General features: G+C 44.4%; 1 protein-coding gene across 1 annotated transcript in view; it reads right to left on the reverse strand.

The window, feature by feature from the left end:
* ABCI5 (Cytochrome C assembly protein) overlaps positions 1 to 15070 on the reverse strand; it is a 39649-nt gene continuing 24579 nt past the window's right edge. Inside the window, exon 1 of the mRNA XM_011002232.1 lies at positions 1 to 15070. This exon is cut by the window's right edge and continues 24579 nt beyond it. The gene's annotated coding sequence lies outside the window, so the exon portion shown is untranslated.

A 15070-nucleotide genomic window follows, 5' to 3' on the forward strand; every position in this document is an offset into this window, starting at 1 on the left:
CCTCCAAGACCCGTGCTTTACTTAAAAGTGGATAGGAATGAAGGCTTACATAGACTTGTTGAGCTGAAAGCGAGCCCAAACTGATTTATGATATGGGACAGCTTAGGCCTTATCCGATACGGCAAGGGTGCTTACACATGGAACCCCATTTCCTCCTTCTTTCTTATCTGATTCTGATGGCTTGACAGAGTCAGGGACTAATGGGACTGAGAATGGTAATCTAGAAAGTTTACCTCGGGGACTTGATTCTAAAAAGCGGGCGACCTCAAGCATTCGGCTTGAAATAAGCCTTAAACCATTTAGAGACTAGCGGCGATTGAGTTTTGGTGGAACATGATTCCCGAGCTCCTTTAATGGTCATTGCTAACAAGCTATTCTGTCAAACAAAAGAGTGACTTCTGTCGGGGATGGAATTTCATTCCTGACAATCAGTCTGATTCCAACAAGAAGGCAAGCAACTTCAAGCTCTCACCTATCAAAGTAAAAGGAGATGGGATAGATGTTCTAGAAGAAGCTCTTTGCCGGATAACCTTGGACAAATCCTATGCAAGAAGAAGCTCTTTGGCACAAAGAGAAAGAGTTGGGATTGAGCTTTTTCATTTCGTTATGCCAAGCCAAGAAAGGGCTATTTACGTAGCAAGTAAGTCTAGGCTTTCCCAACTTCAACTCCAGGTAAGGCGTAAGCACTTTTCTTTTAAGGCTTAAGGACGAGAAGATTTTACACTAGCTTTAGACCTAGAACCAGCTGACTTAACATGCCTCCTAGACCAGCTCTCTTCTTTGAGTAGCTTTCTTCCTTCGGTAACGGAGTCTTAGCCTCGGGATACTACTTTTCCAGGAAATGAGCTTAGTGATGGGCTGTATCGCTAGGTAAACGGGGATCAAACCCTAAAGAAGCACTCGATCTATCGCTCACTTGTTGAGTAAAGTCAGCAGTGTAGAGAAGTGATCGAAGCATGGGTTCAAAAAATCTACTCTACATACTTAAGATATTTTGGATTGGGGCCGCAAAGAAAAGAACTTCCAAATCAAATAGATCTTTGCTAGCACCGGTGAAGTCTTAGCTGTCGAACAAGCAATGAGGGGTGAAGCCCAGGCTCTAACGAATATTGAAAGAAGGATTCAAAAAGTCTATAAGAACTTCTTTTTCCTCCCTAGCTGTAGAGGCTTCTTTCTTCGCTAACGCTTGGGAATTCCTAGAGAAAGTCAGTTGAGTTCTATTTCTAGCTTTTTCCTAACTCGAAAAGATATTTCTCTATCTAGCTTTCACCCTCTAGGTTACCTTAACTGAACCCAATCCCATCCTTCTCGTTCGATCCGTGCTTTTAACGAATTACCACTTATTCTGTGGCCTCTAGCCTTCTACCCCTCTCCTGACGTCGAGCCGCTTCGCCCCTTAGTCCAGAGCAGGAGCAGCGGATTCGCCTACTTCAAAGTCTAAAGTCAATAATCCGGATTTCCCCTCTTTCCTTCAAGCAAGGATGACTTCATTAGCTATAGGTAGACTTCACACAAATCCAATCGTACAAGCAAGTAGATCAACATCAACGTTGAATAGTTTCATTCCATCTAGGGTTCCCTGCAAACTTCTTATATCTACCGGGGCAACAACCTCTTCCTTGAAGACCCTGTATTGCTTGTCTTTCTTCTCCTAGTTACTTCTTGGATTCGCCGCAAACAGATGACTAAAAGCGCTTACTAAGCATAGTCCCGGAAATTCCAATGCAATTAGCAGCGAATCTTGCACTTGAGGAGCAGATCTCTATCTGTAAGAGCGGATTAGGCGCATGCCATGGATGCGACTTTACTTTAACAAAGAACTTAGTTAATTATAATTAAAAGGCTCTGCGCAGCAATTTTCCTCGTAGGCAGAGGTTGGACAGAGACTCAAACATATAAGGCAAAGGTGTGCAGGAAAGGCACCCGGACTTATTTCCAATCGCATATAGAGTGAGCGAAGCACGGGTAGATCCCATTACAGATTGAGTAGGGGGAACCCCAACTAAAGTAGCAAAGAGAAAGTCAGCAGCAATTGCTAATCTCTTGATCTATGCACTTTCAATAGCACGCAGAGGTGAGGATCGACTAAGCATTTCCCTCGACATAAAATAAAGTAGGAGAACTCGCCCAAAGGGAACATTTAGAGTTGTTCCAGAAAGGTCCGCAGGTGAAAGAAAAGAGACTGGCTCTCTCTATCTATTATACGCAATATCTTGAAAGGCGAAGAGTGACTACTTCTTTCTGCTCGTACTTCCTGTTCCTGTAGTGATACAGGACTCGTGCAAGAGCGCTTACGGCAGGAGATGAGGCTTAGAATCCAGATCAGATATGGAATCTGATCTTTCCCAAACCAAAGCCGAATGCTTACTTCGAAAGTGCTCTTAATCACTTCTTTACTTGGCCTTCTCTCTCTCTCCAATCCAATAGCAAGAGAAGGTAGAGGAAGAAAAAACCTTATGAAAAAGCTTAATGCTTACTTAAATACTCTTTTCCGAATCATGCCTTACCCTACTTCCTTCATGCCTGATCTGAATGCCATTGATTACCTCCTTCATGCCCGTGGTCTGCTTTGCTCGTGGCTAGGGGAGCTTTCTTCTCTTCAGACCAAGAATATCGTATGTGATGTTAGAGAGCATGCTCAGGCTAGTTGGCTGAGGATTCTCCGATAACGAATTCTGCTTCTTTACCTGGAGCGGAAAAATGGTAAAGGAATATCTCAGAGCCGATGCGCGATCTCCGTGCTTTCCCACTCCGGGGGAGCGGGGAAGAATCCGCATGGGGGGTGGACCGGTACAACTCAGAAAGAATAAAAAGAGGAAGCCCTATCGCCCGAGAAAAGGGGGTTTAACAAATGTTGGGCCACTGACTTCGAAGCAAGAAGGATTTTGAGTCCCTTGCTCCAGAACCAGGATTTTAAGTCCTGTTGCATCTTCTCTCGGCGAAAAGAAGGTCCTACTTGCATGTGTTAAGCATATAGCTCAACCATAGTGGATGATGAAGAAAGTACTGAACGATGGAAAAGGAAGCATGGGAGGAGCTTGCTTCAATCGATGGCGTATATTATATAAGAACATAAACATAGAGTAGAGTGAAAGGGTCCACCCCGAAAGCCGGGTAAGGACAGTTTTCACATGCCACAGTTAGGACTTGCAAGTACGATACTGACTCTTCACTTTATCAAAATTGACTAAGTATAAAGTGAAGTGTGTACCGGCTTTGTTGACCGTTAACTTTAAGCGGGCGAGCTTACTAAGCTAAGTGAAGGCCCTCTCGTGCAGGCAGGGGTTAGCTTTAACACTATACAAAGACCACTACGAAAGAAGGACCAACGACGATGAAGGAGATGTGAGCTCGGTTTGGAATAATGGACTTCCTCTTTCGATGAAAAAAAGGACCTTTTTTCCGGAACTTAAGGTGCGCCCCGCCCGGAGATAGCGAAATCTCCCCAACCTAAAAAGGGGGGACGTGCTATATCCGAAACGTACAAAATATAGTAAAAATCGTAAAGGCAGATGTAGTAGGGGTTGCAAACCAGACGGTACACAACTTGGTTTTGGAAGATATGGCACTAAAAGTTGTAAAGCTGGTCGTCTTTCATATCGAGCCATTGAAGCAGCGCGTCGGGCTATAATCGGACAATTCCGAAGAAATGGTAAGATATGGGTAAGAGTTCTCGCAGATCTCCCTATTACCGGGAAACCTACAGAAATAAGAATGGGAAGAGGAAAAGGAAATCCTACGGGTTGGATTGCTCGTGTTTCTACGGGACAAATTCTATTTGAAATGGATGGTGTGAGTTTGTCAAATGCTCGGCAAGCCGCTACATTAGCGGCGCATAAACCATGTTCGTCAACCAAGTTTGTTCAGTGGTCGTAACGTAATTGCTTAGTGGGGGGGCCGGGATTATGAGAATTAGGCGAAGTCGTTCTTCCTGAACGACGGAAGTCAAAAAACAGAGAGGGAGAGGAACTCCTTTTGTAATCGCCGAAATTGTACGATGAACTCTTTCAGACGTACGACCTATAAACTCAAAATTCTCCAGTCTGGCCAACAAGTGAAAAAAAAAAAGAAAGAGAAGAGCTTTCTGTCTGGTAGCAAAGTCCAGTCTGGCCCGGCCCTCTCACGAGAGTCGAAAGCAAGGGTCAATGGACGGATCTTTTAGATAAAGATTTTGATCCGAGGTAGGAAACAAAGATGGGCCGGCCCTCCAAGCAACTTCTTTTGAGAGATAAGCGGAGTAAGGGTCTAAAGACTGTTACCAATAGCAAGGGGCAGTCTTAGTCTTAGAGAAAGAAGTTCCTTAACAACTCACTAGCATCCTCCTATCGGCATATATGTGTCAAAGATCGTATTCTCTCCATCTTATACTTATATTTCCTGGTATGAAAGAAGTAGCTAGCTCCCTCACAGTGGGATTCCCTCTTGCATTTGATGCCATCTTATTATACGATGCATGCCTCCTCTTCCAACTGAAACTCATTCAAAAGGATGCAGCTTCTTATATTCCCTTTCTACCCGGTCTGAGCTCCTAACTCGTTGACTCACGGATGTCACTGGGGATCCTCCATTGCTTTCGCCTGCTCTTCTCATTTTGCTTGTATTGCACCTTGAGCTGAGCCGGGTGCGGATATGCCGACAATTCTTCTTCTTTTTGCTCCTCTTGTGAAGAGCTTTTTTTGTTTAACTTCCCCGAGGATCACTCGCTTCCTTAACCCATATGCCCGTACCACCAAAAGCAGTTATTCCGACAACAGATGCGGATGAAATGGCTGCTTTTTCTCTTCTTGTATCTACGTCAACTTATGATTCAAAGTGTGCTTTTGCTTGAACTGAATCCTGAAATAGGTAAAAACCCGGTGAGACCGTCTTCCCAAACTCCACTTCTGAAACGTCGAGCAAGAACTGCTTCGTCCTTTGCTACTGATGCCATAACTTCTTCAGTCGAATGCTCCTACTCCTTTTGGTTGAAAATTCCTGTTGTCCCCTCGGGTTCCTTCACTCACTTTTCGAAAAAAGGCATTTTCGGGGCTTCGACGATTTCGAATCATCGAAGTGGGCTAGTCCTAATTACTATTGCAGCTCTCGGGTCTACTCTTGGTAAGAATGAAGCCAATCTCTCCTGTTGATGGTTCATAAGCACTGCTAGCCCCGTAGAAGCTATTAATGGCATAGCCGCTCTTGGGAAAGTATCAGCTCTTCTAACCACTGCTGGTGATCTCTTTGCAATATCCGCCGATAGCCCCGTTGGAGCTCTTGGTCTATGAGTTCTCGTATCAGCTGTGATTGAATCCGCTCTGCCACTTTCTTTTTTTGAACTAGTGGCACATCTTCCTTAATAGGAGCTGAACTCAGACCTTGTCTGGTATAACTGCTTGGAGTTTAGGTCAATAGACAGAAGATCGCTTTTAATATGATGATACTTCACACTAAGCCAATCAATGGGATGAGATGGGAGTCGTCATCCACATAGACGATTGGATTCGGACAAAGAGCAAAAGAAGAAAGCCAGAGCTCATGCGAAGAGCTAACAGGAGCCGTTCAAGTTGGTAAGGAAAGAGAGGAGGTGATTGGAGAGATCACAAGCCTATTTCACTTACCGACGAGACTCTTCTAATAAAGAAATGGGTCTGGAATAGTCACGGAAGGTCAGAGGACACTGTCTGGCTTGACGAGTGCCTGTACAGGCAGTAGCTAGAAAACTTGCATGTCGAACAGATCTAATCACAAGGAGATTGGGGGCGACATGACCTAGAAGCTATGGCTCAGTTCATACTATAGTAGAGGCTAAGAACTGCAAGGGTAGACCATAGTTGGTGGGGTGGCTAGATCATTGGCGACTCACCCCCTCCCCGCTTCAAAAAGAAGGTCCAGCATTTTTTTTGTTATCCGATAGCTAGACTGAATCAAGCTGATAATTGGCAAGGTCCCACATAGTTGACATAATAGCTTTTCTCTTGCTTACGAAGCGTTTGGCGGTATCGTATATAAGATCACTCGCTACCTTGAGAACAGTGAAAGCTCAATCCCAACTCTCTTATCTGGGGCAGAACCTACCCTAGAGCTATTGCCAGATTTCATCTCAAATCGAGCTGCAGTTCTTCTTTCAAACCTAGCTAGGGCGCTCTTCCGTAACTCTTATCTACGATAGCAGCAAACTCCACTTCTTCAACAAGAGAAAAGATCACATCGGCAAGAGCAAGTAAAGTCTGAAATGCCTCAGAAGCAAGTCTCGGCTTAGCTGCATTACCTTCCTACCGATGTCATACGTCACTCTATTATGACCTGAGGTGAACTATCTTAAGCCTCGAAGTCACTTCTCCACCCTCTCGCCCGTCGTATGCTATGGATGTTCACACTAGCCCCTCGATGGCATGGCGGGATTTCCCATTGACTGTTCCTGAGGTTTTTGGGAGATCCTTAATCCCGGAAAGAAGAAAAGGCTTGCATTCACCCGTTCGATCAGTTCTACCTCGACTCGAAGCAGACAGTTCAATTGAAGCGCGAACTTAATTCACCAAGGGTTCGCCTAAAGGCAGAAAAAGAGTACTTCGTTACCGGAAAGGCGGGAGCAGGCGCCTAAGAAAGAGAGCCATGTTTCAGATGCCGTGACCTACCAGCCTTCGTATTTAAAGGTAGACGGATGCGTAAAGAAAGAAAAAAGACAGACGACGTAGTAAGCCGAAGGAGCCCAAAGAAAAGAGGTAGCCAAAAGAGTGATTCACTTTATAGAATCATGCCTTTTTACCCCGCTCTGTTCACGAAATCGAATACTAATCAGCCTTGTTGAACCAGGCCAACCTAAGATAGAGCCCAGAGAGAGACTTTTAGGTAATGCAATTGGTGATGAGAGATGCTACTATATATTCGATTTTATATAAGATGGAATAAAATGCTAGTCCACACCTATCGAATCAGAATTCCACGGCGAATCTGGAATGGTTTTCGTGAGTGTAATGATCACCATGGCTTAACGCTCATGAGACTCCCATTGGATCTGGTCTACTCCAATTGGAATCAAAGCTAGCAGCTCACCTGGGAATCAATTCACATTGACCCTTCTCTACTACCTACCCAAAGTCTGCCTTTATTCGATTCGCTAGGCGTGGTCTCATATGTAACGATAGCTGGCTGACATCTAGGAAAGGAATCGCTTTCACACTGGTTCGTCTACCTTACATCGGATTGAATTCTCAAGATCCCTTTAAAAAAAATATGTCTTGATAGCTTAAGACATTGAAATAGGTACTATAGTAATGGCAGTAAAGGATGCACCTCCCACACTAGTCCATGAAGAAAGACCTAAAAGCTTCTTCTTCCCGCTCTTTCTGCCAATAGGCTTGAAGTAAGTAAATAAAAGAGCTGAGTGAGTCATAGCCCGAGTCCAATTGAACATTACCTTTTTACTGATTAATAGAATCACCCCTGAAAACAGTAGACCAGGATTAAAGATTTTCTCCATTGAGAATCGATCTTAACCTAGCCAATTGCAAATAAAATGACTTATCTATTCCCATGGCTTCGCTTAACGCTCTTAACGTCCACGCTCCGCTTTCACAGCTTATAAAGACTTCCACCTATCGGCTCTAAACTTCGTTACCTTGTTTCAGAAGGAGAGTGAAAGCCTTCTTTAAAGATTCTTTATCATAGAAGATGATTCCCAATTGCAGCCTGTTTGTTCTGTTTGTTGATTTCGGATTCTGCCCCCACGGACCTCACGTGTGTGACTCTTTCCCCCTAAGTTTGCTAGTCCGTCCATCCGGAAGAGTTTCCCCCATCTGGAAAGGGCTTTTCTGCCTCCTGTTACTCGTGTATCGTCTTTTGATGCCTAAGTTCTCCTTGACCTATAGCTAGTGAGAGTTTTGTCATAGAGTGTGAATGGGGCTCAGCTCTGTATCGATAGGCGTTCTCATTCTCATATAACTTCCTTCTTGATCTGAGTGAGATCTCCCGGTAGGCCTTTCAGTCTTGAAAATGAAGAGCCGATAGGCGAACCCGTAGTCGGTAATCGTTCGATTTGGTCTCTTTCTGTCCTGTATCGCCTCTCTACGAGTTGACCGCACTGGACACTCGTTTAAAGCGGATTTTGAGCAATATCACAGTCAAAGGCCCCAAACGAAGCCTATTGGCTTTCCGCCCAGATGTTTTCGAATCGAGTAAATGTTAATTGGTAGTGGTCAGTCTGATAGTCAAAAGTCAGTAACAAAGGGCCCCTATTCTGGTTCTATTCCACAGGCAGGATAGAATCCATCCATTTATAATAAGAAATAGAAAGCTCACGTAGATGCCACTCTTAACGGCTAGGCTAAAAGGTCTGTCTCCCTTAGAGATGCTTACTCTCGAGGTCTTTACATTGACAGCTCACTAATGCGTACACGTTAACATAGTAGGGGCGGGAAGGTCAGGTCACGACATCTTATCCTCTGCCAACTTCGGCTCTCTATAGAACCGTCGGTTAGAAAGACAAGTCTTTGTCATTCAGACCCACTCCTCGGTCTCGTTTCAAACATCTCATATTCGTGTGAGGAAGAATCTTTCGAGTCACCTTAACTTAGAAAGAAAGGCTTCTTTGATGGACATCTTTATACAAGATTCTAAGCTCCAGATGCTGCTACCGGGTTTGGAATAGACCACCTATCCGATCTTGATTTCCTTCTCCCTTCCATACGTAATTTATTGATGACTAGCCGCATTGAATCGAATAGGGCTTCCCAGGTTGCATTCGAACCTACGCTATGACCGGTCACGTCACTTAAAGTGCACAGCCGATCGCTCCACCACTGAGCAACTGGGACGAGAGGTAGTTGCCTACGACGTTTTCATCACTACTATTTAGCCTAGCATAGGTGACGGGAGGAGTTATGGAATCCGGGACTTGACATGGATACGAGCTCACGAGGGCACATCTCCTGTTTCAAACATTATGTCTGACGAGAACAAACCGCTGGCTCTCTATTCAGCTTCTTGGCTTAGTCAGCTCTTCTTTCAGGCGCTCCATCAGCAAAGGAGGCGAGGAATGAGTCCGATCGATCTTATTAGCTTATTCCAAAGTCATTGACAAGTCTCCCTCCCTAGCTACTAGAACTATAGGACTAAAGATCATGGTCGTAGGTCAACCTGTATGGAGTTTTACCTGTGCCATCACTAAGGGTGGCCTTCCAACATCAATTGAACCCACCCGAGTTTACTGAAGCTATCTTAGTTGAATTGGACGGTCTAGAGGAGGAAAGGCTGAAGGCCCTAAACACTTGGCTTTCCGAAAAGAGTCATATCATAAAGGATCGTAGGCAAACGGTGACCGGCCACGAAGGCTCTTTGGGCGCTGCTCCTTCTCCTTGTCTCTAGAATAGCTACCTCCCGGACGAGAATACCGGGATTTTCGGAGGATGGCTGCGTGAATGGGGAGAGCTGGAAAGAAGTGGAAGTCCTTACCAGATAGAGGAAAGTCAACTGACGTCAGAGGGAGGCTTACGCACTATATCCACCTTGTCGAAAAAGGAAAAAAGAATGAATGTATAGCTGTAAATACCAAATCCTTAATCAGTAGTGGACTACTAGTTAACACACTACTAAAGCAGAGTAGCCAGCATGCGCACATCATGATTTGCCAGAGGAGCTCAGAGCTCAGCGAATGAAAGAAGGCCGAAAATAAAAGGCTTTGTCATAACAAAACGGAAGGTGCGGAGCAAGGGGATTCCGAAGAACAAAGAGTTTTCGCCGCTGAGAGATCACTTTTCCCCTCCTCGTGGATGAAAGGAAGCAATGCCAAGTGCCCATGGAGTCTCTTCCCAGACCGGTGAGCGTGAAAGCCATGCTATCAAGAAAGAAAACCAGCCCCTCTTCGACCTTGAAAGCAGCGCTGGAAAGGACGCTTTGCTCCCTGGATCAGTCAGTCCTTAAGTAAGTCAGTAAATAGTCTTCCCGGTAGTGGAAGAGTTCGATTCCCCTTTTTTAAGCAAATAAGCTACTTTTTTCAAGACTGAAAGGAACGAGCTCTATACTTTGACTATCGGTTTCGAGGATCGATGTAATAATTGACGGACCAACGGGAGAAGAGCTGAAAGCCACTCTTTAGTAGGGTTCGAGCATAATAGAAAGAAGTTTTTTTTCTTTAGCACAAGGGTAGAAGGAAGCCTAGAGGCAAGGGCGTTAGCCTCTTCCTGAAATTGTGCTTAGTCTCGCTACCTCTTTAGTTGCCGCCCCCTAAAAGTCAGTGCTTGCTGCAGACCGATGAGCATGGATTATCCAGTATTGAGCAGCGGTCTAGCATCCCTACGCCTTCTACTAGTCTAAGCCACGCTGGGACTGAGAGTGGAGTCATTCCCGTGTGAATTAAAAAGGAATAGAATTACCTCGGTGTCGGCTCTGCTTGTTGTCGGAGGATGAAGGGATCTTCGCCTTTCTCCCCCCTGTGATTAGGGCTCGCCCGCCCAGTCTAGTACCAAAGCATCCCGGTTCAATACCCGGGAGTAGAAGAGAGAACTCCTCTTTCTCATAAGTAGTGCTTCTCCTTCTCTACTACCGTAGCTGTCGGAAATAGCTAATTTGACTTCTTTTCCCCTTTCCCTCATCTTCCTAATGGTGTTGGCAAGAATCTCTTCGCGAATAGAACTATTATCCTTCTAAGACTTTTAAGGACGCTACAGGTGATCGTAGAAAGAGAGACTTTTTTTAGTTTTTTCCTCAGTTCGGATTCTTATCTGCTTCTCGGGAAGATGAAGAGGAGAGTCGTCAAAGGGATCAATAGTTTTCTTTGAGTCTTCTTGTCTGCGGTGGGGAAAGCATTCCGGTGCGATGTCTCCGGTTTAGACACCTGGCGCCAACCTTCCTAAAACGCTCTGTCTTTAGGTGAAGGCGAGTAGGTCAGCGCCAAAGACTGGAAGTCTATTTAACAATGAAAGACAGATTCTTGATCTTCTAGCGCTTTGGTGCGCAGGCTTGGCTCCGGATCTTTGAAAAAGTCCTCGTTCTAAAGAAAGTAAACTTAGGCATCTTCAAGAGCTATATGCTTAACACATGCAAGTCGTATTAGAAGTGGAATAAAAAAAGACTTTTATAGTACCGAAAAGTATTTGCAAGCAAACCAGTAATGCCACGGGGTTGAGAGTTCTTAGATGAAGCCTATGTTAAACCCACTGGGAAAAAGAAGAGACCTGCCATACTATAATCTCCCATACCTTAATGCCTACCTTCCGCCTTTTACTATAAGCGAAGATGATTAAGAATATGCGGGCATAGGAAGTTCTAAAAATAATGCATGACTTTCAGGGTGAAAATCACATTATTTAATCGCTTTCGGTATTTACTTACTATTGACTTTCAGGATTGGAAAAGTGTTCGTACTACTAATAAGCATTCGGCTTTCGAATCCTCGCTGCGCAATGAAATTCTTGCGTGCTCCTTCGGGTGTGGTTGCAAGATCTCGCTTTCAGTTTGAAAATGTGTATGTAGCTTCCTTGTACAATAGCTCTCTCTCTGAGAGAGTGATCGGGAAGCATTCTCTCTTTCCATCCGTATCTGACCCACCACCCTTGCTTAGCTTGCTTCGTGGTCTGGCTTGGTCTAAACCTACCTTTAATGGCTTGTTTACGTACTAAACTAATGGTTAAATTTATTACTTTTCTTCTCTAGCTTGAAAAGCCCTGTGTTATCACTCTTAACCTTCCGATCGATGGTCAAGAACCTCTTTCTCTTTAGAAAAAACAACAATTTGAACTTCTCGTATCGTATAAGGGCTGAGCTCGTTGGCTACTTTTCCTCTTCTGGTTCTTTTCTCCTCTGGGAAGAGAACGTTCCTCTGCTTCGATTCGATTCTGGGAATCAGGCCAAAGGCCTTCTCCTTCATCTGCTTTATCTGAGGCGGATGTTGAAAGAACAGCTTCCGATTCGGATGCTTTTTAAAGAGCTGCTTCAGCAGATTATTCTAAAACAGTTGATTAAGCGGATTCGTATGCTTCGGGTGCTTCTGTTCCAGCTTCCTTACCCTAGGAATTGAATTTTACCTATTCTCTCTTGTTTAATGAAATTCCTGTTTTAGAGAGAGTGGGAAAGTCAGAAAAGCTGGTGTCTTCCGCCCGAAGAATAGAGAGAAAATCCTTTTTCTTTTCCTTACTCATACGATTTTTCATACCTGTCTCGAATTTCCTATTTCCCCTAAAGAGAGGCATCCAATTTAGAAAAATGTTTGTATATCATATAGCGCCAGTCAACATGAATTTCCCTTATAGCGACATGTCAAAAATGGAAATCTTTGATCTCGCCATGGCCCACTACTTTTGGGTTGGGCATCTTTCAGGGGTCGTTCCTTAAGTTAAGGGAAATCGAGTTTAGGCCAGAGATTTTCTCAATGATGTCAGTTTCGCGCATAGGTGGGAAAAGCCCTATTCTGACTGACCGGACCAATGCATGGATCTTATGCTCTGATCATGCCACGAACTAATCTACTCCGAATAATTGACCTAAGCTGCTCTTTCTTCCTGCCAAACCACTCCGGGGACTAGACCTTGGGTTGTGGGCTAGGCTGAAGACGGAGTAGCATCAGTCAACTTCCTTTCTTTTACCATTTTTAAAAAGTATGCCGCACCATGAGCATCTACGCTGCCTGAAAGAAGGAAAGATCCTAGCCCACATCTCTTTATCCAGAACGGTGTCACTAACGGGCCTGTTTAACTCATTCATCACGGTTGACGGGGAAATCCTTCATAGGAGAGTGTGCTACTCCTTACTAAGCCTTTTTGGAGTGAACTGTAGTGGGTTGCAAATTTTCTCGCTTCGTGTGATTTGAATCAAACCTTTCCAGGATGCTCGCTTCCAAGCATTTAGTGTGAGTGCCATCTTTTATTACCTGACTACTTTCTATGACCTATAACGAAAAAGAAGCATATGGAAAGGGCCCCTTAGGACTACTACGGACACCATTTATCACTGGTTCCATATCGGCTTTCATCACAATGAAGAATCTGGCTTATCCTATTCTCTTTATCCTAACTGTATGTAAATCAATAATCATCACATTATGGTTACACCACACCATTCGAAAGACGAACCTTATCCTAAGCAGGGCAAGGAAGGTCTCTAATCGACAACAAAGAGATATGCCAATTAGCTAACACTTACTATAAACCTCTTTTCGTTAAATCATATAGTAAAACAGAACTCTTATCTTAGTTACTATTCTCCAATCTCTTTAGGGAGTGAATGACTCATGGGTATGGCGGAAGAAGAATAAGTAATAAATACGACTAGACTTTTAGCTTGAAGGTGGGCAATTGCCTGTTTAAATGAAAGGAAGAGATGAGCGTGATAGGGCCGGGCTTCTCTCTTTAAGGCTAAGGGTAAGACCTTGGTCAATCAGTTCCTAAGGATATGCCTCTGGAATTGCAATTAGATGGTTCCTGCTTTCAGTAGACAGGGAATTGGATGAAGTAGACATGGGATTGGACAGCGGCAAAGATAGGCCTGATCCAGGAATGGTGATGTCTCGTCCTGACATGGCTTACCCTCCCTAAACCTACTTTAATGGAACATGCCTAGGGCAGAGAAAGGTAAGTTTATCTAGCCCGATAGGCAAAGTTTTTAAGAGAGGGCACTTCGTGGCTTAAACGGCTCTATTTTCACCGTTAGAGAAGAAAGAAAATACATGCATATAGGCAAACCCCACGAACAACTAAACCATCCGGTTCGGGAGCTCCAAGGAGGAAGAAAAGAAATAGGATTCGGATGAAGAATAAGAAAGAGAGAACGATGCCGAGGCTGAAGTCGAAACCTAAGTCGAAGTTCAAGCTAAAGAAGGTGCCTAAGTTTAATTTAAGTCGATACCAAAGCCGGTCTTTATGTCTTAAATAGGGAACGACCAAGTGAAAGAAGCTCCCCGAAGAGCTGAAAATAGAGGGCAAGCCACTGTCGATGAACTAGTAGAAGTGAACCTGAGTATAGATCAAGAATCCAGGCTAACTTACTCCTCACCGTCACCTCCTTGTGAAGCGTGCGTCATCTCTTGTCTGAATTGAAGGCATCTCAATTACTACCTAAGGCCTCTCCGACCTTGGTTTAGTCTGATTTCACCCGAACTGCTAATGTAGGGTTTTTGGGGGCACCGGCACACTATTCGTCTGAATAAGTTCTCTTTCGTCTTCTGATAGTTCTGACCTGCAAAGTGAGCTCCGAAAACTCCTATGACCACGCTCAAAATGAAAAAACTAGTCTTAGCACCCGCACAGTAGAGGGGAAGAAGCAGGACATTCTTCGGAAGATAGTTTCAGCATGAAGCTTGCTTGGCATGAACTACGGTTGAAATAGGAGATTCTAATACGAAAACAAAGGTAGAAAGCGAACCAGGAAACGCGAAACTGCGTGAGTGAGCTTAACTCGGGCAAGAAGGAAAGAAAGGCACCTTCGGGCACACAACCGCTGAAGTGAAGGTTTCAAGTCTCCAAACCGGCCAGGAGAGAATAGATGCGCGAAGCAGCCGGTTTGCATTTTAGATCTGGGAATCAACGAGTGAAGAAGCCAGTTGTTCTGAGCGATCCTGAAACAGGGAAGAAAGAGCTCGGTATAGAGTTGGGTGAAGTGAACTTTCAGCATTTCGAAAAGGGAGATCTTCTATAGGGGAAAAGGCTTGCAAAGAATCTCCTGATTCGACGTCTTGTAGAAGGGTGCCACGGCTTTTTGGCGCTTCAGAAGATTCTTCCCTGAAGTCTGACCCATGCAAGCAAGTCAGTAAATTCAGTAGCAATCTGCTTTCAAGCGGCTTTCCTCACAGCACGGGTTTGTTGGAAAAAGAGATTCTTATTCCCTAGTCGCCCAAGTGTGGGTCACTTATATCTTCTATTCAAGCAAGATATAGATCTTTCCTAGTGAAGAAAGAAGAACCTCGGGAATGATTCATCTAGAAAACTTCGGTAAGTAAGCTCTTTCATTCCATGCTGTCTGCCGGTCACTGAGCTTGCGAGAAAGAAACAACTCTTTCTCTAAAGTAAAGCAAATAACGCTCTCGAGAGAAAGCAGCAAGACGCTGACTGGCTCACGATCTCAGCAATCTGAACCTGTGAATACAGATCTCCTTACGTTAGAT

The sequence above is a fragment of the Populus euphratica genome, unplaced genomic scaffold (assembly GCF_000495115.2).
Source record: "Populus euphratica unplaced genomic scaffold, PopEup_1.0 scaffold178.1, whole genome shotgun sequence".
NCBI lineage: Eukaryota > Viridiplantae > Streptophyta > Magnoliopsida > Malpighiales > Salicaceae > Populus > Populus euphratica.